General features: G+C 58.1%; 1 protein-coding gene across 4 annotated transcripts in view; it reads right to left on the reverse strand.

Annotated features, from left to right (window-relative positions):
* The window catches only part of ZMIZ1 (zinc finger MIZ-type containing 1), a 219785-nt gene that overhangs the window by 163607 nt on the left and 28870 nt on the right, over positions 1 to 27308 (reverse strand). For all 4 annotated transcript variants that reach the window (XM_054728694.1, XM_054728695.1, XM_054728696.1 and 1 more), the window contains exon 2: positions 10601 to 10716. The gene's annotated coding sequence lies outside the window, so the exon portion shown is untranslated. The remainder of the gene's footprint in view (positions 1 to 10600; positions 10717 to 27308) is intronic.

Consider the following 27308-nt stretch of genomic DNA (forward strand, 5'->3'; position numbering starts at 1 on the left):
TAGGACAGCTCTCTGACCTCGGGGACCGCCCCTTTAAAAGAGCAGTGACTGGCAGCCCCGTCAAGGTCTAGAATGAGAGCTGCTGTCACTGTCAGGACCGTGAGCTCTGAACTTGTAAGGAGGACAAAGATCACACGGCACCACTTCTCTGCCCTGTAAGTTGTGCTCCTGCCTTCGGCCAAAATCAATAAAAATCTCCACTGTGACTGTTTCACCAGCACAAGGGCAGGCCCTTGCGATGACATTCCACCGCTGCAGCCTCCCTCGGTCACACAGCCTCGCCCCCTGCAGGCAGCAGTGCCGTGGGGTGGGGTGGGGGTGACAGGGACAGTGCACGGGTGGGTGAGGGGCCCTGCAGAACTGCTCTAAGTGCCTCTCCAAAGACAAGCCGGTGCTATTCATCAACTGGTTTTCAGGGCTGTGAGAAATCAATGGCATTTGTGCTGCAAACTCATCATTAGGACAGGAAAAACTCTGCAATGGAATTGATTTGTTTAAATATAATAACACAATTTAACAGAGGACTGTGGGGGTGGGGAAAGGGCCGGGTCAAACAAAACGAGGAGCGACAGCTCAGAGGCCCTGAGAGGAAGCAGCCTTGAAACACCTTCCTCCAGAGAGGCCCAACCCCAGCGCTGCGCCTCCCCCCCCCCCCCCGGCCCGCCCCCAAACCCCTGAATCCAGGAGGCCAGAGTGGACACGTGCTGTGACCCGGTGTGAGGGGGCTCAGGTCTGGCTTCAGAAATGCCCCTCAAGGGCCTTCGGATGAGCCCACAGGCCCGGCTAGTCATTGCTGTGTTGTTCTCGGAAGTGACTTGGGCTCGGGGAACATCAGTTCAACCCAACTCTCCTTAGGCGCCTACTGTTCTCGAGGCACTTGTGAGAGGCCTCGGAGAAACCGATGATAAATGCTGGCCCCAGACCCAAAGGCATCCGTGGGGCCCAGGGGAAAAGGCGGGTGACAACAGGAGGCCAGGAGGGCTGGTCTTCCTGGGGTTTTAGGAAATGTGGGAGAGGGGTGCAGGGACAGGACGAAGGACAAAGAGGGACAGTGGGGGCCAGAAGTGGAGGGTCCCAATAACCAGGAGACACCCACTTGCAGGAGGGCCCTCACTTCTTGGATATGGGACCTGCCTGTGCTGATAATGATGACGATAATGATGATGAAAGCTAACTTTATTAATCCTCAAATGGTCCAGGACCCTGGGAACACTTAACATGTGTCATTTCATGGAATCTCACCATCCTGTGGCAGACGGACTATTGTTACCCACATTTCACAAACCACCACTGAGGCTCAGAGAAGTTAAGTGACTGCCCGAGGTCACACAGCTAGTAAAGGATGAAGCTGGGATGAGACCCCAGAGCCTGTGCACTAACCACTGATATCCTGCCCTGATGGGGGCTTGGCCTCCTGTGAGTTGGGGAGACAGACGGCTCCTGCCCTCCCCTCCAGGAGCTGGAGCATGAGATGCAGCGGACAGTTCAAGGCCGAGTCTGAGGAACGGCACGGAGTGGTCCATGCATCAGGCTGGTCTCCTGGTCACAGTGGGCTCAGCGCTGCAGCCTAGGTGAGGCTGGCACACGGGACAAGCTGGGTGGGCACTCAGGGTACATACACTGCAACCTCACACGTGACCTCTTCCATCTGCCCCCACGGCCTCTGGGGAGAAAAGCTATGGGCTAGGCCCTGGAAAGGCATGTCTGGAGAGAAGATGCCCAGGCACAGAGAGAGGGCCAGGAAGGCTCAGACCTCGTCTGCAGTCGACTGCAGCCTGAGGAAGGACTGGCAGCTTTGGGCTGCCTCACTGAACTAAGAGGGCCTTAATGCCGGCCCCAGAGTTTGTACCTTATTCCTGATGACAGAGGGAAGTCATGGGGGGCAGTGGAGGGCTGGGAAGGGTTCAGTCATTGAGAGGCAAGAAGATGGTGATACCTGAATGCCAGGAGAGGATGTGGGCACTAAGTGGCACACAGAACCAGAGATGGTTAAGGTGTCAAACCAACTGTCAGGTGTGGGGGTGAGGGAGACAGAGGTGTCAAGGGCGACTCAGGCATCTCCCCAGCCGCTTCCCTGACCCCACGCCTGCGTGAGTCAATGTGGATTGACCAGGACCCCAAGGAGCACGGGGCCCCTCCCCCAGGAAGCCCTGTCCCCGGGGTGGGGGGAGGGCACTGAGACTAGCAGGCCGCCACCAAGTCCGCTCTGTCCCCCTGCTGACCTTTCTCCTTTGTCAGCAGCGCTCTCCATCAATGCACCGGAAGGGCCAGTGCTACCTCTCCAGGCTGCCCAGCCAGGGCTGGGGCGGGGCGCACTCGCCTTCTCTCCTTTAAGGGACTTTCCAGCATCTCTAGAAAGCAGGGAGCAGAGGTGCCCAAGCTCTCGGTGCACATGGTGAGACTGAGGACCGGTGAGGCGCAGCCCAGGACGCACTGGACACGACCCAGGCCCTCCAGCTGGCGAGGGTGATGGGGCTGGAAGAGGGATCTATGAGGTGTGGGAGGGGGCCCAGCCCAGAATGCAGCAGCCAGCCCTGTAGCCAAGGACGGGGCCGGCTCAGCGGGCTTAGACCCTCTGGTGGGCCTGGAACAGAGAGGTCTCCAGGATGTGGAACTTCCAGCTCTAAGACTGGGATGGTCCCAGGCAAACCCAGGCGGCTGGTCACCCTGGCAGGGCTCTGAGATAGGTTTTCAGTTGTACCACTCTCAGACTGGGTGCTCTCTCTGTGCCTCGGGTCCCTCATCTGGAACACAGAGCTTATAGGAGGGCCTTTCATATGGTTGCCACGAAGATTAAATAATGTATGTAAAGGGCTTAGCATCTGACACTAATACAGTCAACAAATGGCAGGTGGCCACGGTTCCTGCCACCGACTGCTACTGTTGCTGCTACAGGACCGGCTAACACACCCCAAGTGCTCACCCCGTGCAAGACCCGCTTCCAAACACAGTACGTACGTTCCTAATTTAATCTCACAACGCTTATGGGTAAGGGCCACTAATTATCCCACTTTCAGATGGGGAAACTGAGGTGTGGAGGAGCTGACCCACTGGCCCCAGTTCTCAGAGTGGGCGAGTTCAGAAAACCATCTCCATTTCCCCTGGGCTAGCCCCACAGCCAGGGGCATGTAGGCCAATGTCAACACCGTTCTGGCCACACTGACCCAGGGCAAGAACTGGACTAACACCGGGAGGCAGGGGTCGCAGGCCACTCTGGAGGTGCAAGGAATGGGCAGACCTCCCCCTCCTGGTCCAGACACATCAACCAAATGTATTGGGGTTTCAGGGTCTATTTACCCAGCAAGAGAAAGGCAAGCCCCAGAGGCGCTGGGCCTCCTACTGGCCCATGGGCCCGGCTCTTTGGATCTGGCCGTTTCTGCACATGACCTCATTTCACTCCTGCAATAACACTCCAAGGTCAAGCTGCTCTCCTCAGAGATGAGAATACGGAGGCTAAGATCGCACAGCGGGATTTAAACGTATCCAGCCCCCAAATCTGGGCTCCTCTGGGCAGCTTTGTGACAGGATGACGCCCAGCGTGAGGACAGGGGCCACGACTATACATCTGTGTGGGGCACGGTACAGAACTCAAGGTGAGTGCTAATAACTCTGAGGGTGCGAGCCACAGTCTCCCCTCCCCTTAGAGTCCACGTAACCCAGGAAAAACTCCAGCAGCTCAAGGAAGCGGGGGGGGGGGGCCCTGGGGGGGGGGGGTGTCCAGCCTGGCCAGGGAGAAAAGAGGATGGGTGCCAGCGTTCAGGCAGGAGCCCTGGGGAGCAGGTAGGCCTTGCACGGACCCGTCTTCAGTCTCAGGAGTTGAGCATGCAATGCCACTGCTGTCCCAACTCCTAGGAAGTCCCCAGCATAGGAACTACATGCTCAAAAGCAACCGGCTTCCAGCACCCAGGAAAAAGGTGGCCGAGGCCAGCAGGCACTGGCTGGGCAGGGGCCCCAGGAAGCTGGGCCTAGTTATTTTTAGCACCTGGATTCAAGAGGGAGGAGGCCCTCCCCGCCTGCCCCCCGCATCCCCTCCCCCCCAGGTAAATGTCGCTGCCACTGGAAGACCCAGCGAATCCAAGTGGCTGGAGCCGAGGGGCAGAGACAGTGACTTGGCCCTCTGCCTCCAGCTTCTCGACCCCCTAAAGGTCTTCCTCCATCTTCTCTTGCCAGGCCCTGCCCCTCCCCGCCCCCCCCTCCCCGCCCCCGTCTGGGGGCCTGAGCAAGAAATACTGGCTCGGTCTCAGAAGGAGCTGGACCCATGGCCTGGAGTCCTGGGCTTGAGTCTGGCTTAATGCATGTCTCTGGGCAAGTCCCATGTGTCTTCTCGGACTCTACTTTCCTCCTCTGGAAAATGGGCCCCTGCTAAGCCTACTGGATATTACGAGGGTCATGACAGGAGCTGGGGTCACGAAGAAGCTCAGCCTGAGCGCGGCTTGCCCTCCCTGCTGTGGTGAGGTTGCAGTATTATTCCAGAGAAGAGGTCCGGGCTTCCCAAGTGGGACCCGGGCCGGTCCCCAGGGGACTGGCCTGAGCTGACTGCCGGGAGGATTTGCGCAATCCCGGGGACTGGGAATCCAAGAGCCTGTGGCTGCCACTCTCCTGACAGGAGAGGGTGACCGAGAGGCTGCTGCAAATACAACCTGGGCTGAGCCCAGAGCCACGGAGGGCCCGCACCCAGAGGGCGCCAGGCACCCAGAGCCCACAGCAGATCACAGGCCTGACACAGCTCCTCTCCATTGGGCGCTAAGCCCACCCACAGCCTTGGGGAGGGCCACCTACTCCCTCTCTTCCCCAGAAGCAGGAAGGAGAGGGGAAGCCTACCCCAAACTCTCAGCACTGTTTCTTAGTCCCTAGGTGGGTCTGTCCCAGGGTGCTGATATTCCCTTTATCTTTACTGGGGAGACTCCTGGCAGACCTCCCAAGTTTGAGGTCCACTCTCCCAGCCAGAGATGCCCTGGGTCTAGCAGCAATGTCCTGGGCCAGCTGTCCAACTCTGGCGGGAGGAAAAAAGCCCAGGATCCTGGTGCCCGCTAAACCCTCCCCAACGGCTGACCTTCCACCGAAGCACTGCCTTGCTGTGGCTCCCAGGTGCCTGAAGCCCCAGGGAGATCCAAGGGAAACTGAGGCACAGAAGTGGGCCAGTGATCGGCTCAGGGACACTTAGCAAGTCAGAAGCGAAGTACAAAATACTTCCTCCTCCTTCTGCCATCTGGCCTCTAGGGGGCATCTCTAGCCTCATTCCTCCACTGCCCAGTCTCAGCCCCACTGATTTGCCCCAAGTATGCCTGCCGCTGGGCCTTGGCCCAGATGGTCCCTTTGTGTGGAACGTTTTCAGTTTAAAGTCTAGTTCATTCTTCAGGGCCCAGCTGAAGGTCCACCTACTCCAGAGAGCCCGCCCTGCCCTCTTGTCACTCAAAGCACCTAGACACTTGTCCCTGCTACGAAAGGTCCAGCAGCCTTCCAGGCTGCAGGCCGCCAACCCCCGCTGGGCTCGGTGAAGGGGACTGACCAGGAATATGGATGGCCCTCTTTCTCAAGTCCACTTTTCTTCCTCACCCCCTTGCATCTTGTCAGCTTCAAATCGGCCCTGACTCTAGAGATTCATTCTCTCTGCCATGGCCTCAGGCCTGCAAACCTCCAGGCCTCTTTGGCTCTCAGGGTAAACAGATGGGAGGAGAAGCCCTAATGGTGGCAGGCTCAGCAGGAGGCGGTGGTTACAGGAGGTGGAATAAAACCAGGGCAAACTAAGCCCTGCATAGATAGCTCTCAGGCCTGCTCAGGTCCCTGCCCCTCTGGGGTCAGTCCTGCCTTTCTGCAAACAGCCAGTGTCCCGTGCCCCAAGCCTAGGTCACTTTGCTGCAGGTCTTGCCCTACAGCAGCTACACTCACCATGCATTCCCTGCATTGGAGCAGTGAGGTCAGCGGAAAGCCTGGGAGCGCCACGCTGGGAGGCCCTGGGGTGCACCCTTCTCTCTCTGAACCTCAGTTTCCCCATCTGAGGCTCGGAGGGGTTGGGCCAGATAATTTCTAAAGACTCCCGAAGGCGGCCAGGATGCGATGATTCAAATAAAGATGCCGCCCTTGCAGCCCCACCCAGTATCTGCTCCCTCCCTGCAAGGTCACAGAGGCTTTGGACCTGGGACCCAGGGCAGGGGCGGGGCTGTCCTCAAACTCCACAGCTCAGTGTGAGTCTGGTGAGCAAACACCAGCTGGAGGGAAGCACCCGCCTGAGTAACACCAAAGGAACCCTTCAAGGTGTAGTTTGCCAACCCTCCCAATCCGACTTGTCCTTGCAAAGCCCCTCGGGTGGCCAAGGTAAGGGGTCCCTCGAGTCCACGTGCAGCCACACACACCCACACAGGTGAACACATACAATCCACAAGGAGCCCCTTGGACTCTGTGGGAGCCAGGGGAGGGACCCAGCCCCGGGAGGGATGCCTCCTGCTCGGCCTGCTCACCTCCTGCACCTGCCATGATGATGCTGCATGACCCTGAGCTGGTTTCTGGGCCTCTCTGTCCCCATTACATCACTGAACAGATCCATCCGTGTCTCCCTTCCAACCCCAGCCCTAGTCTGAGGTCAGGCCCATATCAGACAGGGGCACAGACAGTGGCAATAGAGGGTGGCACCTGGGCACCACCCTGGGCAGCTTCATATTTCAGCATTTTAGAAGACTGGCTTTTCCTCTGATAAAAAGCTCCGGCCTCCGGTCCCGGAGGGACCCCAGAAGAGGCAGGGTGCTGCAAAGGGCCTGGCAGAGCCGGAGGCCCGGCCAGCTAGAGTAGACAAGCCCCCAGCCCTGCTCCTCCACAGTCTCTGGGTGAGCTATGAGCCTCAGCTCTTGTGCAGAGTCCAGCTCTCTCCTCCCAGCCTTCACAGAGGAGCTGCTGCTGCTCTATAGCCCCCTTTTGTGCAGAGACCCCAGGAAAACCCTTCACCTCCACTCCACTATATAGGGATCCAGCCCCCTCCTCCAGGCAGTCTCCCCTGCCTGCCTCCTCCAGCATCAGGGAAGAGTCCTGGAGACTCCGACCTTTGCCTGAGCCTGGGGCTGTGTTCCCCCAGTTCCTCGAATGCAGATTTACTTTTGGATGCCAGTGTCTAGCATAACACTCTCTGGCTGATGAAGTGAATGGATCGCCCAGCAAACTTGGGTAGGTATCAGTTTGATGTAGTGGGGGGAAACGTATAATGATATCAGGTGAAGTTGGGCTGAATCCCAGCTGCACCAAGAGCTCTGTGACCCTGTATACGTTTCTTAACCTCTCTGTGCTTTGAGCTTCCTCATCTGCATGGTGGGAGACTCCCAAGCTTCACTGAGTTGTTGGGACCCTTGAGATCATTGTAGTTGGTGACCCCTACCCTGTCCCAGCCCTCTGGTTTTACAGTTCAATGAACAACTGCTCAGAGAGAGGCAGTGACTTGTCCAAGATCACAAGACAGGTTTGCAGCAGGACTGAGGCTTGAGAGACGTGCTCAGAGGGTCTGCCAGGACAGCAGCCCCATCCTGCTCACCCAGGGAGGGTTCTACCTCAGGCAGGAATGACCAGTGGGCTGTAGACTATATTCAGCTCCAAGCTGGGGCAGGGGTTTCAGGGTCAGGGCAGGCTGCAAAGGCTGGAGGTTGAGGGGCCTGGACTATAGGCAACAGATTCCAGGCAGGGAGGGGGCTGCATTCTCAGCTGGTGCCGAAGACTGACAGGCATGCCACATGGGGACCCTGGAAACCCAGCTCTGCGTAGCCAGGCATGCTATGAGCTGAGTTTGACATTCAAGGTCTTTGCAGCCAGCACGAACCTGCCCTGCACCCATGTAACCTTGGAAGTCTGCTGACTGACAGCTGATGGCACATGCTGGCAGCTTGAAGCCACAAACTAGGGGCTGGAGGCCACCTTAGGTCCCGCCCACAGAGCTCTAATCAACAGCTGTTTGGGACTGCCTCCAATGAAACCCAAATCTGGCCTAACCCCAATCCCTGCTGTCCCCTCCATTCTTTTTAAAATGTCAATCTAACCATGTCACTGCCCCATGTGGCACAGCCCTCGGGGCTAGCTCCCTCACTCACCTCTGTCTGCTGGCTCACCATCGACCCATTTGCGTGGAGCACTAACGGTCCAGGCTGAGGATTTAGAGGGCTTACTTCACTGAATGCCTCATCGCTCAGTGAGGCAGGTTCTCTGTCCCTACTTTCCAGATGAGGAAATGAGGCACAGAGAGGTTAAGCCCCTACTCTGGAGTCACGCAGAGAGGAGTGGCAGAGCTGGAAAACCCCAAGCCTAGGCCCAGAGTCGACCCCTGAGTCATGTCAGTGCCCTCTACATTCACCCACCAAAGGGGTTTTGAGTGTCTTTTACATGCCAGCCAGATGGGACAGCTGTCATGCCCTCCACGAGATACCCTTTCACTATGTCCAGTCTTTGCGGCTGTTAGGGCTCAGACCCGCTGGGGCCCTCTCGCCCCTGCCTGCCTCTGTGGGACTCAGAGCCACACACACCTGGCTGCAGTCCGCCCGGCTGGGGGCTTGTCTACTCCAGCTGGCCAGGCCTCTGGCTCCACCAGGCACCTCAGGGGCCTCTCCGGGGCAGGGGCGGAGCTCCTTACAGGGGAAAAGCTAGTCTTCCACTCGCACTGGGGCTTCAGCGAGGGCGGACCGGCAGCCCCTCTGGGAAGGAGCTCCAGGAGGTGGCAGGTCAGGGGCCCTGGGAGGTGCGGAGACATTTGCTGGGTTGCTATAGAAGGAAAAGGAAGACCACGTGGAGAGCCTGACTCTCGTGAAGTCCCAGAGAAGTGCAAGTTCATTCACTGGCCCTTTCCCCTCCCCCTACCAGCGGCCATCAGAAGCTCCTAGAATCAGAACCAGCTACCTGATTTGCACTGGGTACCCTAGAGATTCCTGCTGGCCAGGTTTCCAAGGACCACACTAAGGACATTTACAAAGGGGTTTCAAAGAGGAAGTTACTAGATTTTGCCCAGATAGTGGATCCCAGAGAATAGCCCACCTTCTTTTGCAAAAAAAATTGACACTTTTGCCTGTGGAATTCCGGGTCAGGCTAAAACCCAAATAACTTGTAAGGGCCCTACTGGGACAAGAGAAGGAAGGGAAAAGGAAGTCTTGAATCTGGGGTGCAGCTGCCACTTCCTGGCTTTGAAGCCCAACCACTAAGAGCCTCAGTTTCCTCATTATGAAATGACCTTCCCCTGAAGGGAGCACCGTGGAGAAAAGAGCACAAATCCTGGCCTCCAATGACAGGGACAGGAGCTCAGCTCCAACACGAGTGAGCAGGTGTCCCTGAGGACCTCACCAACCTGCCCTGAGCCTCGGTTTCCTCATCTGGAAACTGGTGAGGCCTCCCTCTCAGGATTCTTGGGGATACTTAGTGAGCTCATGTAGGTAATGTGCCGGTCTCCCCACAGGGACTCTAGTGCGGCTGAGATAATGAAACTGGTGCCACAGACCCCAACTCCTCAGGAACCAACAGGGGAAGTGCTGATGGATGACACAGACCCGCCAGCTGGCTGTGCCCAAGACTCAGAGGACATCCAGGCTCCAGGGAGCTAGGATGGAGTCCCCAGGGGATGAGGAACAGGGACCCATGAACATCCCTCGGCAGCACCCACAAATCCTCCACCTGCTTCCTTCTCATAAAAATGACAGTTCCAACTTGCTGGAGCCCTGGCGTCAGGAACTGCCTCGGCACTGGGCACCGGTGGTCCCTAATCCTCACCAACACCCTGTCCAGGAGGTGGGGGGAGACAGTGACTGCTCTTGGTTCCAGATGAAGAAGCTGAGGCCACAGAGAGCAAGAGCTTATCCATGGCCACACGGCTGCCCCTCAGACACCCTCCCTGACATTCCTACAGAAGCCATGGCTCAGCCTGGGCCCAGAACTGTGCAGCGACTACAGGGGCTGCTGGGAGCTTTTGCGGGCGAGAAGCCAGTGAGCCCTGAACAGCCCCTTCTCCTTGGAACCCATCTCTGCCCGTGAGTGCCTGTGAGCATGTCCCTGTGTGGAGAATGCCATGTGTTGTGAGAACCTGTGCCTGTGTGGAGCGTCAACACAGAAGTTTATGACCATGTGTCTGTGAGCATGCATGTGCATGTGAGTCCGTCTGTGTGCACACGAGAATGTCTGTAGCATGCCTGGATGATGTCTGTGTATATATGCACATGAGGGAGTATGTCTTTGTGTACACACAACCATTCTTGTATGTGTGCGCATGCACACCTGTCTACCCTTAGCATGCATGGACAGCTTTACAAGTACACATGTGTCTGTGTGCTTAAGTATCCTTGGGACTTGTATGTGTATCTGTACTTATAGAGGAGAGCATCAGGCCCATGTGTAACGAGGCCGCCCAAATCACCTTCTTCCTCATGAAAATCTCAGCCCTGTCAGAGACATTCTGGACCACAACCTGCTCCACCTCCTCCAAGAAGCCTTCCTGGATTCCATACTCCCATACTCAGAAGTAAGCCCCTTCCCTATTTCCTCAGAGATGACAGCCTCGCTCCTGGATTTCCAGACCTGAAATAGCACCAGCCGCTCAGCAGGGCCCCACCAGCAGACACAGTGTGAAGGGCCAGCCCATGCCGCTTACCTGCTAAGGCCTCTGCTCACGATCAGCACTCAAGGCTGCTGAGAGTGTCAGGAAAAGGAGGTGGGGGTAAGGAGGCAGGGGTCCAGCAGTCCAACCTGGCCAAGCACAGCTGAATCCTGTGGAGGCAGAAGAGGGCACAGTGAGCTCCAAGTCTTACCCTGGGGGTGGCTCGCACCCGCTCTCAGCGAACTCTAGGTCTCGCCTGCCCAGACCCCTCGGGCCATCTCCCGGAAGGCTGAGCTGGCCAGGGAAGTGGAGCCACCCTAGAAACTGAATGCTGCTCCCCAACACCCCAATGAAGGCCCATCTCCTGAACTTTGCGTTAGAATCTCAGAACCAGCCCAGCAGTGAGGTCAATCCCTAGGTACCCTGTACCCCAAGCAGCAGTGAAGCTAGCTGGGATGTGCTGGGTTCCCTGCCTGGAGCCCGTACCCCACATTCCTGTCTTTCAAAGCCCCTGGCCTTTGAGACTCAGCTCAGCTGCCTTCGTGGAACCCCCTGGTCCTTGTGCATCCCCCAGTGGCCTTGGGTCTCACTGGCCATGTCCCCTCCAGCTTTCTACAGGCCGGTCTCCTCCCTGGGCAGAGCGCGGGGCACCAGGAATGAAGTCTAGCTCCTCTCTCTGTCCCCTGAAGCAGGCACAGCCGCATAAACTGCTTGATGTTACGGATGAATGAATGAATGAGTGAATGAGTGAGTGACTGATAAATGGTGCAGCAAAGGTATTCAGTGAACAAGCTGAACAAAATCAGGCATCTGACATGCGCCCTGAAATCAGGAAGCCTGCTGAGCTTTCCCAGGGCCTCCTGACGCCATTCCTTCGTAGATTCTGGAATACAGGGCTCAGGCTGGTGAGAGGAAGGAGACTTGGTGAGGTCGGTAGCCTTGTCTATCATTTTACAAATGAGGAAACTGAGGCCCTGATAGGGGATCTCCTCCAGGATCCCACAGCAGGAGAGTGCAAGGTTGGAAGCAGAACCAGTCTCCTGGCCTTGCCCACTGCCCACATCTGGGCCGAGGCCGCTATGGCCATTCCCCCACTCCTGGTCCTCACGCATCAGCTCCGCAGGCACCTAGCTTCGCTGACTGTGGGCGGGTCAGGCCAGCCATGGAAGGCAGCTGCTGAGTAAAAGAGAGAGGGCCTGGGAGGACCCTGGGGTGGGAAAAAGTACAGTAGGTGAGGTCACACGCAGAAAAGTGCCATCTGGTCTGAGGGCCCAACTCCCCCCAGCGTGGAGGTGCGAGGCTAGGGGAGGGCCGAGAACAGACATGACAGGGAGCACCAGGGTCAGAGATATCCCTCCACCCATCCTCAGCTTGGGGGCTTTTCTAACCCCCACCCCAACCTCCTCACTCCCCTCCACAAAGCCCTCGCAGAACTTCCAAATGCTGCTGGTGGGGCACACACTGCTCACCACCGTGGATAACAGTTTGAGCCTATCTCCTAGCCTGTGGTCTATCCGTGGCCCAGCATTCCCACTTCCACAGAAACATGGGCATGTGGTCACCCAAAGACGTGTGCTGGTATGTTCACAGCGGGGTCTTCATAATGGCCCCCAAATGAGAACTTCCCAAATAACCATCAGCACTGACTACGCACGGGACGGAATACCACACAGCAATGAACGAACGAACAAACGACCTGCAACTATATCCCAATAGAGATCAATCTTATGAACCTAATGTTGACCGGAAAACCCAGACACAGTGGAGAACACGTTTAAGGGGTCCATTTAGATACAGGCCAAAGACAGGCACAGCGACTCCTCTGTGCTTGAGGGGGACCCAATGCGCCCGGGTTCTTCGCAGCGCCTCTTATCCAAGGTGGAGGCTGCTGGTCACCGTGAGTCTGGGCTGGCCTCCAGACGCGTTTTGACCAGTAGGATTTGATGGAAGTGGCATTGTGTGACTTACGGAGACTAGGCCTCATGAGATCCTGCTGTTTCTGGCCTCGACCCTCTTGGAACCCTGCCTGGCCCTGGCAGGAAGCCAGTCCAGTCCGCCTTACCGGGGGGGCTGAGGAGAACTGAGGCCGCGCAGCCAACAGCCAGCACCAACTGCCAGACGTGACTAAGGCCTCCTTCCTCCTTCCGGCCCAGCCAGCCCTTCAGGTGCCTGGAGTGACGCGAGCGCAGGGGAAAGCAGCAGAGGATGCCCAGGCAAACCACAGGGCCCGAGCCTAGTCGATGGCAGTTCTTCATTTCACCGCGTTTCAGGTGGTGCGGGGCAGCGACAGGCAACTGACAGCAGCTGTGGAGGTGAGGACAGTCCTCATCCTTGGGGGGCAGCAGTGACTGGAGGGGAGCACACGAGGGGGCCGAGGGGTCTGGAATGTTATTTCTCGGAGTGTGGCAGATACGAGTGTGTTCATTTCATGACCATTTGTCAAGCCACATTTAGGACATGCACACTTTCCTGAGTGGATGGAATACTTCAATAGAAGCTAAAAACAAACCAACCTCTGGGGCTCTCTGCCCGCCCGGTGTACCAGATCCAGCCCGCCCCGGCCCGCCTGCACCAGCTCTCCTCTCTGCACTCACAGCGCTGCCTCACACCTCTGCACGGGGGTGCCCTTCCCGTTCCCATGTGCTTCAAGCCTGAGGGCAGGTGGCACCTCCTCCCGGAAGCCTTCCCGGAGCTCCCCAGGCCTTGCCCAGGTGTCCATATTCACACGGCCCTCTTCCTGGCCTGGGCCTTCCTGAGCGTGGAGTTAAGTCTTTCCCTTCTGTCTCCCCAGCTCTTGCAGCTCTCCAAACAGGGGCCCTGTCAGGGATAGGCACCCCTCTTCCTCTTCCCCCGGGGTTGAAACCCCCTCCGGTAATGCTGTGATGATCAGAGCAGACTTGGGGGGCTGTGAAGGGGAGCGGTCTGGCCATGACAAGTCCCATTTGTAGGGCAGCACTTTCCTGGACCTGGGCTTCTCCCAAATAGATCGGGGCGGGAATGAATTTGGGGTTCCAAAGGGGACCTACAGAGTGGGGGAGGACTTCAGGGGCCTCCGTTGTACAGTGGACGGCGACACCCGTGAAATGCGCACCACCCCTTTCCTCTTCACTGTCGACCAAAATAAAGCGGCAAGCTTGACCTCCAGTCAGCGCTGCCCACACAAAGCAAGCGGCCAGGCAAAGCAAAGGGGCGCGGTGAAGCCCGGCAGACAGACAGGCACCGCGGTCTGAAACCCTTCGGTCTCCGTCAGCACCCATCCAGGTGAGAGGCCTCCCCCCACTCACCCCGGCAGCTCTCGTACGGCTGGGGTGGGATCTCGACTGACCCCCAGCACCAGGGCCTTAGTCCTGGATGCCCCTCTCAGGGCCCCCCGTCCCACCTGTTCAGTTCCAGCTCTGTCCTCAATGGAGGTGTGACCTTGGGGGAGCCCCCTGTGCCCTCAGTCCTCCCACTGCCATCTGAGAGATGCTGCCTCGTCAACAGGCTCAGATGAGACCCCGCTTTCTATCCTGCGGGAGGACTGCCCCACAGGCCAAGACAGTGCTGAGGCCCAGCAGCCTTCCTGCCTCCCTGGGGGTCCTCACTGCCGCTGTGAGCTCCTGTGCCCACTGCAGTCCGCTAGGGAGGCCACAGCAGCCAGCCTGGAGAGGAAGGAGAGTGCCTCCCCACCCGATGCCTGGGCTCACCCTGGGGCATTTTCTCTGTTCTCCAAGGCCTTTGCTAAGAAAGAAAGCTCCTTGCCCAACCAAGAGGCACAGATAACCCAGGAGAGGCAGTCTCCCCTGCAGAAGAGGTAACTCCATGCACAGGAGGGCAGCTGGCTGGGTCCAGCCTTCCACAGGTGGGTATGCTGTCTCGGGTAATGAGCTCCCCATCCCCAGAGGCATGCAAGCCAAGGGGATCAGCCACATGGTGCTGTGGGTGCTACAGGCATCAGAGCTGGAGCTGGCCTCTGTATTTCCCCAACTCCTCTGACGATAAGAATCACCTGGGCTGCCTGTTAAACCTACAGCTTCCTAGGCCTCTCCCCTGAGAATGGAAGTCTGTGGGTCTGGAATAAAGCCCAGAAATTTAAATTTTTAATAAGTCCTCCCAGGTGATCCTTTGCATCTGGAAAGTTTGGGGGAGCACTGGCAGATGACCTTCCAAGCCCCTCTGGGGCCCAAGATTAGTGGTTCTGAGACCCCACTCCACACTAACCATACCCCATCTGGAAGACACACAGGCAGCAAACTAACTGCATCATTAAAAATGATTTGAAAGCTTTGGACGGGGCCAAGATGTCAGGGGGAGGGGGTTTCTCAGCCCATGGTGGTACCAGCAGCAGTTCCTTCTTAGCCCCCACCCTGGCCCCCCAGAATCATCTAGAAAAGCTCTGCATTGGGGGTGGGGGGAGGGAGCTGACAGCTGTTCAGCTGCTGCTCAGTGAGACCCGGAAAAGCAATTATCTTGCTCTTAGCAGAAAGCCACTGGCTTTTACCCGCCCCCTCCCACCTCCCTCCCGCCCACCTTCACACACACACACACACACACACACACACACACACACACCCATCCAGGCCAAGATACTGGCTGGCTCTGAACCCGCCTCTCCCCAACCCGGCCTCCAGATTGCTCTGACTCACTCAACTTCCATCCTCAAGCACATTTCCAACACTTAAATCATTTAGCCCGCTAAACCGGAGACGGCAAAATGGGTGCTATTTCTTAAAAACATACAGAGAGCGTATTAAATTATTGATAGCCATTAAACAGGGGGAAAAAATTAAACAGCTCTCAGCTCTTATCAATCATTCATGCAGTTTCCACTGGGGTGTTTTCTGGAGAGTGATCACACGGGTAACCCGGGGAGCTGGCTGCAGCGGCCAGGCAGGCACTGGCTGGATGGAGAGGGGGGGGCCGCTGCAGCCCCCAGCACTACCCGGGCCGCTGAGGCTGCGGAGGGGCTCTGGCGCAGGAGGGCCGGCCTCCCCGCTTCACCAGCTCACTGACAAATGATACTCCAACACTGCCTTCGGGAACCCCCTAATTAAATCCAGCCTGCCTTTATTGAGTGTCTACTATGTATCGGGCATGCGGGATACACAGAAACATCACACCCTGAGCACTCACACAGGTAACCGTGGGGGCCCTGAGGAAAAGGCGATCACACACGTTGTAACCGGAACACTGTAACAGGAGTCCTGAGGGAAGGCCGAGGGGGTGGCTGCAGGAAAAGGGACAGCTGCGCTGGAGGAGGGGCTGCCCAGGAAGGTTTCACCAAAGAGGCAATTCGTGGTAAATTCTTGCCCAGAGGCCACGCCTGGAAGGCATTCCAGGAAAGGGGTGCCGGTCCAGCCCCAGCGAAGGCACAGCAGCCTAGCTGTGCTGCGTCCCAGCCTCCTTCCTGTCAATGTCAGTCACTGCCTGCGGGGTTAGGGGCTTGGGCACAGTAAATAGAGCAGGGAGCTGTCACCTCAGCCTCTCCTCCAAGCACCAGTCCAATCCAGGCGAGGCCAGGGGAGGGATGCACGAAGCCAGCCCCCGCCCCCCACAACGTGGACAAGCAGGAGGTTGGGGTTCACCCCAGCTGCCAGGGCAGCCGCACCTCCACCCCCGCACAGCAGATCCATTTCCTGGCTCTGACTCAGGACACCTAAGCCAGCATGACGCAGGCCGTGGAGGCTGCGGGGCTGGGACACCACTGGTCTCCTGGCCACAGACAGGCCTGGCAGAGCTGCCCGGGGGAGTCGGGCTCCCTCCTGCCCTGAGCTGTGCCAAGGACCCAAAAACGAGGGCTGTGGAAGCCAGAGGACACCCGATCCCACTCCACCCTCTCTTGGGGACCATCCACCACCAGGGGCCATCTGAGGCTCCCAGGCCAGGCCGAGGCCAGGCTGAGCTGCTGGCTGCGGCGGCGAACAAGAGGCTGAGCCTATGCCCGCCCAGCCCCTTCCCCCAGCACACAGGGATAGCGCCACATTCCTGAACGTCTTTCAGAAGCCCCAGCTTCGCAGGAGCAGGGAGCTGGGAAGAGGCCCTGCCAAGTGTTGATAGCACCCTCGCCAGAGAAAGCTGCTGTCACAGGGAAACATTCTGGGGAGAGCGGTTGTTTACCACCAACGCCTGGGACTGTCAAGAAATAATCAGAAGAAATTAAATTTGCAACGTGGGAAAGATATCACGGAAGCCCTGCCCCAAGCCCCTGGACACTGTGACCTAGAGAATCAGGCTGTTCTATGTTGCCCGGTTTGAGGAAATGTTCTCAAATGTGCAGGGGGTAGGGGGATACGTGTGCCCCCAGCCAGGCCTGGGAGGTGGGGGCCGGGGCTGTGCCTCTCTGGGGGCACACGTCTTCCCATGTGGACTCAGTAAGACCAGGCTGATCTTACAGGACAGGGCTAACCTCCCGGGGTTCTGCCCACAGTCTATGGGGAACACGGCTCCTAAGGCTGCCCAACACCCCTGCCAGTCACTCAGGGGCGTGGGGTGACGGGCCTGGGTGGGTCTGAAAGTCATCAGCCACTCTGCACAGCCCTGCGCTCACACCAAGGGCACTGGGCTCCGCCACCTTGTAGCCGCACAGGACCCCTTCCCTCCAGTCTCCCTCCACGCAGGCACAGGGACCTGTGCAGGGCGAGGGCCTGAGCTGGCGCAGAGCAGCCTGCCAAGGAAGGTGTGCTGACCCACAGAAACAAGACACACGTGACCCCAAAACCCCAATCAAACACACCTGTCCCTGCTGAGGTACCAGCCCTGACTCCTCACTGCCAGCATCTCCCACTGTCAAACCACCTGTCCGTTGTGTCCATACTTCTAGAAGTCTCTCACACCCTCTAGACTCCAGCCATACCATAACTCCTCAACCTTCCAGAACAACCTCCCCTGGACTTGCGTGCCCCAGGGCCTTTGCATGTGTTATCACTTTCTTTAACCCCAGGCAAGTCCTGCTCTGGGTCAAGCTCTACTTACCCCTTTGTAACTTTTTGCATTATAATAAACTGGATTCTGTTCGCATCTGCTCTGAACTAAATGGGGGGAAGAGGGGGGGAGGGAGGGACACCTTGAACAGCAACAGGGCTCCTTCCTTCAGCACTTGGTACAGTCAAACCAACCACCCCAGCCCCGGCCTGCAGCCCAGAGTTAGTTCTTCTTAATGGCTAACCTGCATCGCTCCTGCTGTAATTTTAAAAACCATTCCCTGGAGAGTGGGTGAGATGTTCTCGGCCAAGTGAAAGTGAGCCTGTGCTCTTGGACTCCTGGAGCCGAGGGAAGGGGCAGGCTTGGGAATTGCCAGGCAAAGGCCAGCAGAAATTGGCCACAAATGAATCATTAACTCTCGAGCTGAGAGCTCCGAGTGGCTGGTGCCAAGGTCTCAGGCTCTGGCCTGTGTGGGCCACTTGGCCTCACTTGGCTTGGGCGGAGGTGGCCCCGCCCCCCGCCAGCCATCTGCTTCACCCCATGGCCACTGGGCATGGAGAGCTGAGGCTGCCTGGGCCAGAACAGCCCAGATGTCTTGCGGGAGAGGGCATGCCTTTTCCCAGGAACGACTCCAAACCTTTGCCCACACACTTCTGTCCTTCTGGAATGCTGTCCCTTCCAGCAAGCTAAATCCCCTTGTCCTTGCAGCCCTGGCGGCCTCTCTTCCCTGCCCATCTGGGCCCACAGTGGCCCCCACACCTCTGGGCCCTTAGAGCCCTGGCTGCATCTGCCTGCCCTGGCCTGGGTACCAGGGGCTCCTTTCTTCAGGGAAGCACCTGCCGGGAAGGAGACTCTGCACATCTTCTGGACCCCAGCAGCTGGCACAAAGCGGGGCACTGACCAAAGAGCCCAACGTGAGGATGAGGTTGTTCCTGGGGTCAGTCTGCAGCCAGCAGGAGGAGGAAGCGCCTCGGCGTGGGGTCTGCAGTCCCACCTTCTCAGGTGACACGTCACAGTCCCCTCCGGGCCCCCTTTCAGGCCTCAGGTCAGAGGGGATGCAGTTGAGGTAGGGGCAGAGGTGACCGCCAGCCTCCTCCTGGACAGCCAGGGGGCTGTGGTGGGGCATGGCACCCTGATTCCCAGGAGGGAGCAGAGTCAGCACTGACCCCCTCCATCCCCAGGGCACATCCTGCAGGCAGGAGTGCGATTTCACCACAGCCCCTCTGAGCTGCCCTGAACATTCTTCTTGGGTGGGGACGGATGGAACCGAGGGCTGGAAGCAGGTGCTATTGTAACATGATGTTAATACAGCGCACACTGTGCATCCACCTGCGTTCCAAACGTGGTCCCTTATGGGGATGGGCCAGAGATGCTCTGAGGATGAGCCCACCTCCCACCTCCCTGCAGGACCCCCAGGCCAGGGCACTCTGCGCTCAGTTATCAGGGCAAACTCTTACTGATCAGGCTGCGATGTCTCTCGGCCAGCCACACAGGTCACCAGGTGTGTATGAGTGTGTGGGTGTGTGGCTGTGGACCGCAACCATCTGAGGAAAACCAGATGAGCTGGTGACCGCCTGTGTGTACCTGTCACCCTGACACAGGCACACACAGGTATGCACTCCCCTCACTCGTGTATGCAGGCACACGTGTTTGTCGGGCACACATGTGCTCATCTACACACATGCTCACGCCCAGAACAGCACACACCTGCATTCAGGCACTGGGGGACCACCGAGCAGGGACGTGGACAGCTCTGATGCACACACACACAGGGCCCAGGAGAGGGGCGAGGGCAGCAGGTGGGCAAGCATCCATCTGCGGAACTGAGCGAGGGCCCCTCGCCGCCGCTGTGCTCATGGAGTCAGGCCTGTCAAGCACAGCCCATCAATCAGGAAGCCGCCTGCTGCAGGCATTAAATCATCCCTAGGACGCAGCGCTTAGAACAGAGAAGGAGCCGGCATCTGGTCCAGGCCCACCGTCTGGGTGGGGGTGGAGGGGACCTGTTATTTAGCACCCACCCCACCCCAGGCTACCTCCCTGTCCTCAGCCCCGCCCCGTGAGATCCCTCTCCTGCTCCCTCCTGAGGCCCTGCTTCCCTCTGGCTTCCCATTCTACCTCCGTCCTCTGCTCTCACCCGAGATGCCTGGGTTCACCCACAAGCTGAGCGCTGCCCTCCTACCCCCAGTGCTGAGGGCTTCTCCTAGCAACCAGCACCCCAGGACTGAGCTGTGCTGGGGCTGAAGATGGGTGTGGGGAAGATTCCACTTCTGGGCAGAACAATGGGGTGCTGCCACCAGACTGGGATCCAGGCCTGGGCCACTCCCAGCTGCATCTCCTGTGAGTCACCTCTGGTCTGGCCTCCCCGCCCCCTGCAAGTGGGGACTAGAGAGGGACCTCCTGGGGCTGCTTGTCCTGGGGATGTGCTGCCCAGGGGAAAGCGCCTCCACGGATGCCGATTAATCACGACTATTAATAATACAACCATCTGTATCTTGTGGTGGAGCGAGGAGGATTTCAAGTGGGCCCAGGCCCCCGCAGAATAAATGGGTCTTGGGTGTGCGGGGGGGGGGTTAACTCCGGGCCTGCAAGCAGATCTGTGGGGGCTGTGTGTTAAGGAGGGGCTGTTGGTACTGCAGTGCACAGACAGACGCAGGAGAGGAGAGACAGACAGGCAGGCAGGCAGACAGACAGATGGCAGGGAGCTGGCTCATCACCCGATGAACAATAGACAATTACCGGTGCCAAAGCGCTCGGGCAAGATTCTCACTGCCTCCCACGGGACACACCAATACCTGGCCTTTCTGCTTCTCCTCAGCCCTCACCCCACCCCAGAGGCCTCAGCTGCAGGGGTGAAAGGGAGTGGGGATGGGAGCGATCCTCTGTCCAGAAGTCCTGGATACTGTTATCTGCCAGGGCCAGGCCAGCCCTCCCTCCCCCCCACCAGCACCCTAGGACTGGAACCCGGGCCACCCCAGTTCCTGCCCCGTGTCCTTGTGCACTCAGGTTCCTCCGCCTGGCAGGTCCGCCTGCCCTCCGCAAGCCCCGTTCTGATGGCCTCCCTCTGGGGGGTAAGCCTTTCTCAAGGCCCCATCCCTCCTCCCACCGGCCCACGGTGGTTGGCACACTTGACTTTGCCTGTCTGCCTAAAATGCCCTCTTGGTGTGCACATCCACTCTCACCTCCCAGTCATCAGACCATGAGCTGCTCTTGCCAGCTCACTTCCACAATTCCTCAGTGCCCGCACGGGAGGGGCCCCAGCTGAACTCAACCCTCACCCTGAGCCAGGCACTCTTAACATGTTACTCGTCTCAACAGCCCCAGGTGGTATTTATGCCCATTTCATAGATGGGGAAAGTGAGGCACAGAGAGAGAGAGGAGAACGTGCCAAAGGTCATATGGCCAGGAAGTGGTTGAAATGCAAAGCAGGCCATTGGCTCCAGGGCTCCTCCCCACAAGGCTACAAAGATTCTGAGTGAACGAATGAATGAAGTTTAAATACCAGGATGCATCAAGTCCTTTGAGCTATTTTTGTAAGTGGAAGGAAAAGTGGCCAAGAGATGAATGTCATGGGTTCAGGCAGGGTCTTTGCATTAACTGATTATGTGACCTCAAGCAAGTCACTTGTCAACCCTGGGCCTCAGTTTCTTCACCTGTAAAATAGGGGCAAATCAGGCTGCCTGGTCTGCAGGTCAGCTATGAAGACAGTGTAGAGTGAGCACTCTGAGGACAACGGCAGAACAAAGCAGGATCATGATGTGTGTACCAGTACATGTGGCAGCCAGGACTTCCAAACCAAACGCCTGTACGCCCGCTCCAGCGGGGATCCCCAGAATAACGGACGAGGGATCGGAAACCTGGGCAGCACATCCATTGTTGGGGTCTGATGAGCACACTTCCTGGGCAGCTGCCCCGTGTGCAGCCTGGGCTGGCCATGGTGGGGAGGGGACACAGGAAGTGCAGGGGCTTCATGAGCACAGGGCCAGGTGCGACCCTCTGGGGCCTGTGACTTAGTTGGGGGATGCCCCCTGCATAATGGGCCAGGGCTGCTCCAGGAGCACCAGCTCCGTCACTGGCTGACCGCCATGCCTGGCGCTGGGGGTGCAAAGCAGACAGGACTCAGCCGCAGGCTTAGGGGGCACCCAAGCGACAGAAATGCAGACATGTCACCCAGCTGCTGTCCCACACCTGTGGCAGACATTACCAATCGATCCCCATACTCTCTAGCAGAGTTCAAACGTGACCTTGGAATGACTTTTCTAAATAGCACTCTAGGCTGTCGCTCCAAAACCTGTAGCGTTCCACATCCCCGTTAGTGGAGCAACTACTACACTCCCGCAGGGGTCAACCATGCTGGGCAGGGGTGGAGTCTGCGCCCTGACAGAGGGAGTCCCTCAGCCCCATGTTATGGGGTGTAGTGTTCACCTCTGAGTATTGTGTTGTTGGAAGACAATTGATCAACATGTCCTACCAGTAGCCCCTCCCTGTCCACCCCTCTACAAGGAGATAAAAGGTGAAGGAGGTAAAAGTCCACGGAGGTGATGGGAGAGAAAAGGGAAACCCGGACAGTTTGCTGAGCCCCTCACGTCCCCTAACCAACTTCTGGGTTTTGTCATTTCCTCCTGCCATCTAGGCTGCCATCTATTTAATATTTTTCTTGAAATCAATTCACAGTTTTTGCCAAAGTATACTTACTTACAAAAAACTTTGTCCTGTTACCTTAAATACAAAATCAGCCTCTCTCACCACGAATAGAAGTTAAATGTGAAAACAAGGGCAGGAGAGCAAACGCATTTCTCTGCTGCCTGCCTGCTGGAGGCTCCAAGGTCCCTCTGTTGGAAAGGAGACCAGCAAGCATGCCGGGCCCAGGCGCTGGGCGCTGTCCTCAACGCAGCCAGGGGGCGGAGGGGACTGGGCAGAGGGCTGCGCTCAGCCGCGATTAATGCAGGGCACAGACCTCAGGGTCACCTTTGTGTACTTGGAGGAACACAGCACAGCTCGGTGCGCCCGCTGGCTCCGAGAGGCGAGCCCACCAGCCTGAGGTCGCACAGCAGCGAGGGGCACGCAGAGCCAGCCTCTGGCTCAGGCCTTCTGACCACGCACAGCGTTCCTTCCTTGTGGCTGCCGCCGCCTCTCAACGCCACACGCAGTCACTTAGCGCGGAGTCTCTGGCCCACGGCTGGCGTGCTAACGGTTTTTACACCTGAGGTTAACGACTGTGATTTAAGAGGTTATTTGTCTTAATTTTCGGAAATCACTCTGTCAGGGAGGAGGTAACTAACACATCGGGCTAGGGAAGCTTGTCTTTATAGAAAATATTTATAGCATTTCCAGACAGTTTGGTGGCAAATGGATACAGCATCTGCTATTTTCCTCACTTTCCACCACAGCTCTAAAGCCCAGAGCAGTTAAAACACACAACAACAACAATAACAACAACAGCAGCAACACAACAACCACGTCAATGCTGATGGGAAGGCAAAGCCCGCTCTTCTGGAGCAATAAAGCGCAAAACCGGTGTGATTTCAGAGAGCGCATCACTGCCTCCTCTAGCCGTACCTGTGCTCGCGCCCAGAGAGCCACGGCAATGGGCCAGTCCCCGAGGCCACGGCGAGGCTCACTGCCTGAGTGGGGTTTGGCCGGACTCCCAGGCCCAGGATTATGGCTCTCACAGGAAGCCCCAACAGCCGAAGAGCCCTGGAGAGGGACAAGGGGAGGGCAACCTCCAGAAATCGAAGGTGGTCTCCGAGCTGGAGCTGAGCCAGTTGCTCTCCTCGTGCTACCTCAGTAGTTATTCACCCTTCTGAGGCCAGTGACGTTCATTACTCCCATTTTGCAGATGGCAAAACTGAGGCTTTAACAAGCCAAGAGATTTTCCCAAGGGCACAGCTGCTTCTATGGTAAGCTGGTCCCTTTGACTCCCACAGGCAGCCGGGAATCCCTACCTCATTTCCCGTGACCGTCCTCTGAGTGGCCCCTATGCTACCTGCTCCCCGGGGCCCTGCCAGGCGCCTCCACATTCTGGGCTCCAGGCCTTGTCTCACTCCCTGACCCTCAACACCAAACCTCTGCCCCCAGAATGCGGAGTCTAGAGAGGGAGGCAGACTCGCTGTAGGACTCTGAGGATCTTTTGCTCCATCCTGGTGTCTCAGGGGGGAACCCCAAGGCCCAGGGAGGGGACGGGGAGGGGATGTGTTTGGGGGTCACAAAGCTGGCTGCTGACAAAATAAAAGGAACCAGGTTTGTTGTTAAAAATCCCAAGCATGTTGCCCCTCCCTCTGTCCTTGGCACCTGGGTCCAGCCGCACGAGAAGCATCCTTGCTGCTTCATAGTAAGAAGTCAATGCAGCTCAGGAGGAGGCTTGGTAGCGAGACCTAGGGCTCGGGCCCACCAGCGGCACACGGTGCTCGTGTTCCCAGCTGGATGTCTCTAGTCCAGCCAGCCCAGCCGTCCACACAGAGCCTCCCACTCCCTCCCACCGAGGCTGCAGGCACTGCGCACCACGCCCTCCCACCAGCCAGGGAACCAGAAAGCCTTCTTCCATGATGCACTGGGACAAACCCCAGGCCAGACCCAGAGGGAGCACCCCCCTACACAGCCTGGCTTGAGGCTGGCAGAGAGCCCCCCGAGGGGATCGGTGCCAGACTGGGGCCTGGCGCTCCCCATGTCACCACTCCCCTGAGCGGTCCTCTCCACTCGCATTTTGACAGACATTGCAAACGCACGTGTCCAGTTAGCTCTGTCCCCCGAGATCCTGGTCTCCCTCCACCCTTCCAGTGCCTGGCCTCTTCAGAATCAATTGCTCTCCGCACCCCCAATCCGGGTATCAAATCCAAAAGTCACGGAGCCTCCTGGATTCTGATGCTCCCTCTTAGCCAAGCCATCTGCCGTTTCCACGGTTGGCTCACCCTTCCTGTGTTCCCTTTTTTTTTTTATTGAATTTATTGGGGTGACATTGGTTAATAAAATTATATAGGTTTTTAGGTGTGCCATTCATACCACATCATCTGTATATTGTATGTGTTCACCCTTCCTGTGTTCTAATCTGCCCGCCTCTTGCCAGCCCTTTTGCCTGGGCAAAGGCAACAGCCCCTCACTGGCCTCCCACTCTCACTTCCCCCTTGCTCTCCTTTGTAGCTGTAAAGTACACCTTTTCCTGTTTATGGCCTCCCCAAGGCATCCCCCACGGCCCACATGGCCTGCATCTGGGCCCTGCTCACCTCACCCAGTACATGCCTGCCCACCACCATCGCTGCCCGCCTGCCCCATTGGTGTCCCAGCCCCGATGGTGGGCTGGCGGGAGGGTGTGGTGGGCAGTCTCCACCATGGCGGCTCTATTTTATTTAAGTCTCTCAACGGGCCCTTCCAGATTGTCGTTGTCTAAAATGCAGTCACTCCATAACACACCACTCCATACTGTCCCTGTATTGCAGGTACTGCAAGATGATTATTGCTTCTGTAGGCACTCACTTATTATCTGTCTCTCGCCCCCACCCTGACGATGTCAGGCCCAGCCCCTTGTCAGGCTGGCTCCCTGCGTCTATCCAGTGGTTAGAACAGTGTCTGGCACAAAATCGATGCTCATCAGTGTTTGTTGAATGAACAAGTGAGTGGACGTCCATGATCTCATTAGCCCCCCCCTGCCCCCACCAGCCAGGGTGGGAATTATCCCACTTCACGGGTGAGGGCTTGGATGAGGCACCCTACCCCCCGGGGAGCCACGATGGCGAAAGTGGCAGCACAATGGTTTGGGACCAGGCCTCCTAACGCCTCGACCAGGGAAGGCACGAGGATTGAGAGGATAAGAGCCCATGGAAAACGCATGAAATTGTGTGGCTCCAATATTTCTCTTGCAGCTTGAAATGTCGCTTCTCTGAAAACCACATCCTGCCCCTTGTGAGCCAGCCTTGGCCTCAGCTCCCAGCTCTGGGCAGCTTCGCTGAGGCCTCCACCAGGCTCCCCTCCGAGAGGGTCCTGGAGTTCACTGGCCCAGCCTCGAGACGGATGGGGGCGGCCGGGGGGCCACAGGAGGCCTCCTCTCTGGGTGGGGCAGAAGGAAGGGGCTGAGCCAAATGCGGGTCACGCTGCTGCGCCCACAGCCCTCCGAGGGCTAAAAATAACCATGTTTACACACTTCCAGAGCTGGGTTTCTGCCGCCCTGCCAGGGGGGCTCGAGATTTCACTGTGCCCACGTCCCCGCCGCACACCTTCTACTGGGCTGGCGAGGACCAGGGCTTTGGGGTTTGTTTCCTTGGGCGGCTGTGGGTGGAGGGAGGTGAGGAAAGCTGCCCACGGCTGTGATCCCAGGAGGAGACTGCTCACTGCTGGCAGACAGCTCCTCCTCCCGGAGATCAGAGATGCAGGACGGCAAGAGCAACGGCGGAGGTGGCCAGATCCTGAGCCACGAGGGGCCCAGCCAGCTCTTCCCAAAGTTTTGGGGGCCATTGTGCCATGGGGAAGCCTGGGAGCAGCCGCTGGTCCTCCCTGTGTATGTAACCCGGGGCAGGCCACGCCCCCTGTCTGGTCCTCAGTTACCTCTCTGTGTTGTGGCAACTGGTGGTAAATAACTGACACCTTGTTCCTTACGTCACGTCCCCTGAGTGTGGAGGGCTGACGGTCCATCCTCAGTGTGTGTGTGTGTGTGTGTGTGTGTGTGTGTGTGTTTAGGAGGGGGGGTCAGTGCAAGGGACAGAGCAGGCCCCTGGGACCTGTGGCTTGTCTTTGGGATGACAGGCACACCTGCCAGGATGGCCGTCACCTGGCCACCCTCCTCCCTGCCTGCCCCAGGTCGCCCGGATGGACTTTGACACCGGAGGGGCAGGTGCCAGTCGCCAGCTAGGGACAGCCCCGCCTCCTGGGCAAACAGGCCCTTCTCCACCGCACGGCTCCCGTCAATGTGGCCATGCCAAGAAACACGCAGGCTGCCAGAGGGCGGCGTGTCGGTCAGCCACCCTCCTTGGGCATGCAGCGCCTGGCAAGCACCGCCGGCCCCCTCACCCCACATGGCCGCCGTGGTGAGGAGCTCAGGCTCCCCAGAATCCGGCAACCCTTGGCTTTTCTTCTCTCACTGGAGAGGCCAGATGGGAACGAAGTCCATGCCTGTGGCCTGACTGAGGGCTGTGCCCTCTGACAGCAGTCCTCTGGTACTATGAGGCTCCGTAGGTGCTGTTCCCTCTGCCTCAGATGCCTTTCCCTCACTTCTTGGCCTGGGGATTTCCCACTCCTCCCAGCGGAGTGAGCTCAGTGCTGACAGTGCCCTGTGCCCTGTCATTAGACAGCCAGCAGCTCCCCCTGGACACCTGCAGAGCCCGAAAAGGAAGGGGCTCGGCAACTGTCTGCTGACTTCACTCGGTCTTCTCGCCTCCTGGTGATGAAGTCCACCCTCTACAGTGGCCCCGGGCATCGCTCCACGATTCTGCAACCTGTAATCAGCTCCACCATTTCCCTCCAGAGGCGGCTGTCCTCTCGGGACCCTCTGCGCCCCAGCCTCCATGTCCCATCAGGCCTGCGGCGTGAGACCAGGTTTCTAAATACACCTGCTCAGATATGCAGCAAGAGGCCCAGAATCTGCACAGCTAAACAGGAGCTTGGGGGGTTCTGTGTGCAGAAGCCCCAAGGGCCCAGGGCACCCCAAGGCAGTTGGAACTAATGTCCCTAGGAAATCACAGTACCCCATGGCCCTGCAGACCACCCCACCCCTGCTGCGCCCCCTGCTCCCGTGCCCAGGCCCTATTGTGGGGGCAGCTCATGCCCTCTCTCCTGGACAGTGGCAGGATGCCTCAGGCCTCTGTGAGAACCGCTGCCAGGTGGCCACCACAGTGATCATTCTACAGATTTGATCCGGCTACGTCACTCCTCACCCCAA

This window comes from Eptesicus fuscus, chromosome 17, assembly GCF_027574615.1.
Source record: "Eptesicus fuscus isolate TK198812 chromosome 17, DD_ASM_mEF_20220401, whole genome shotgun sequence".
NCBI classification, from domain to species: Eukaryota; Metazoa; Chordata; class Mammalia; order Chiroptera; family Vespertilionidae; genus Eptesicus; species Eptesicus fuscus.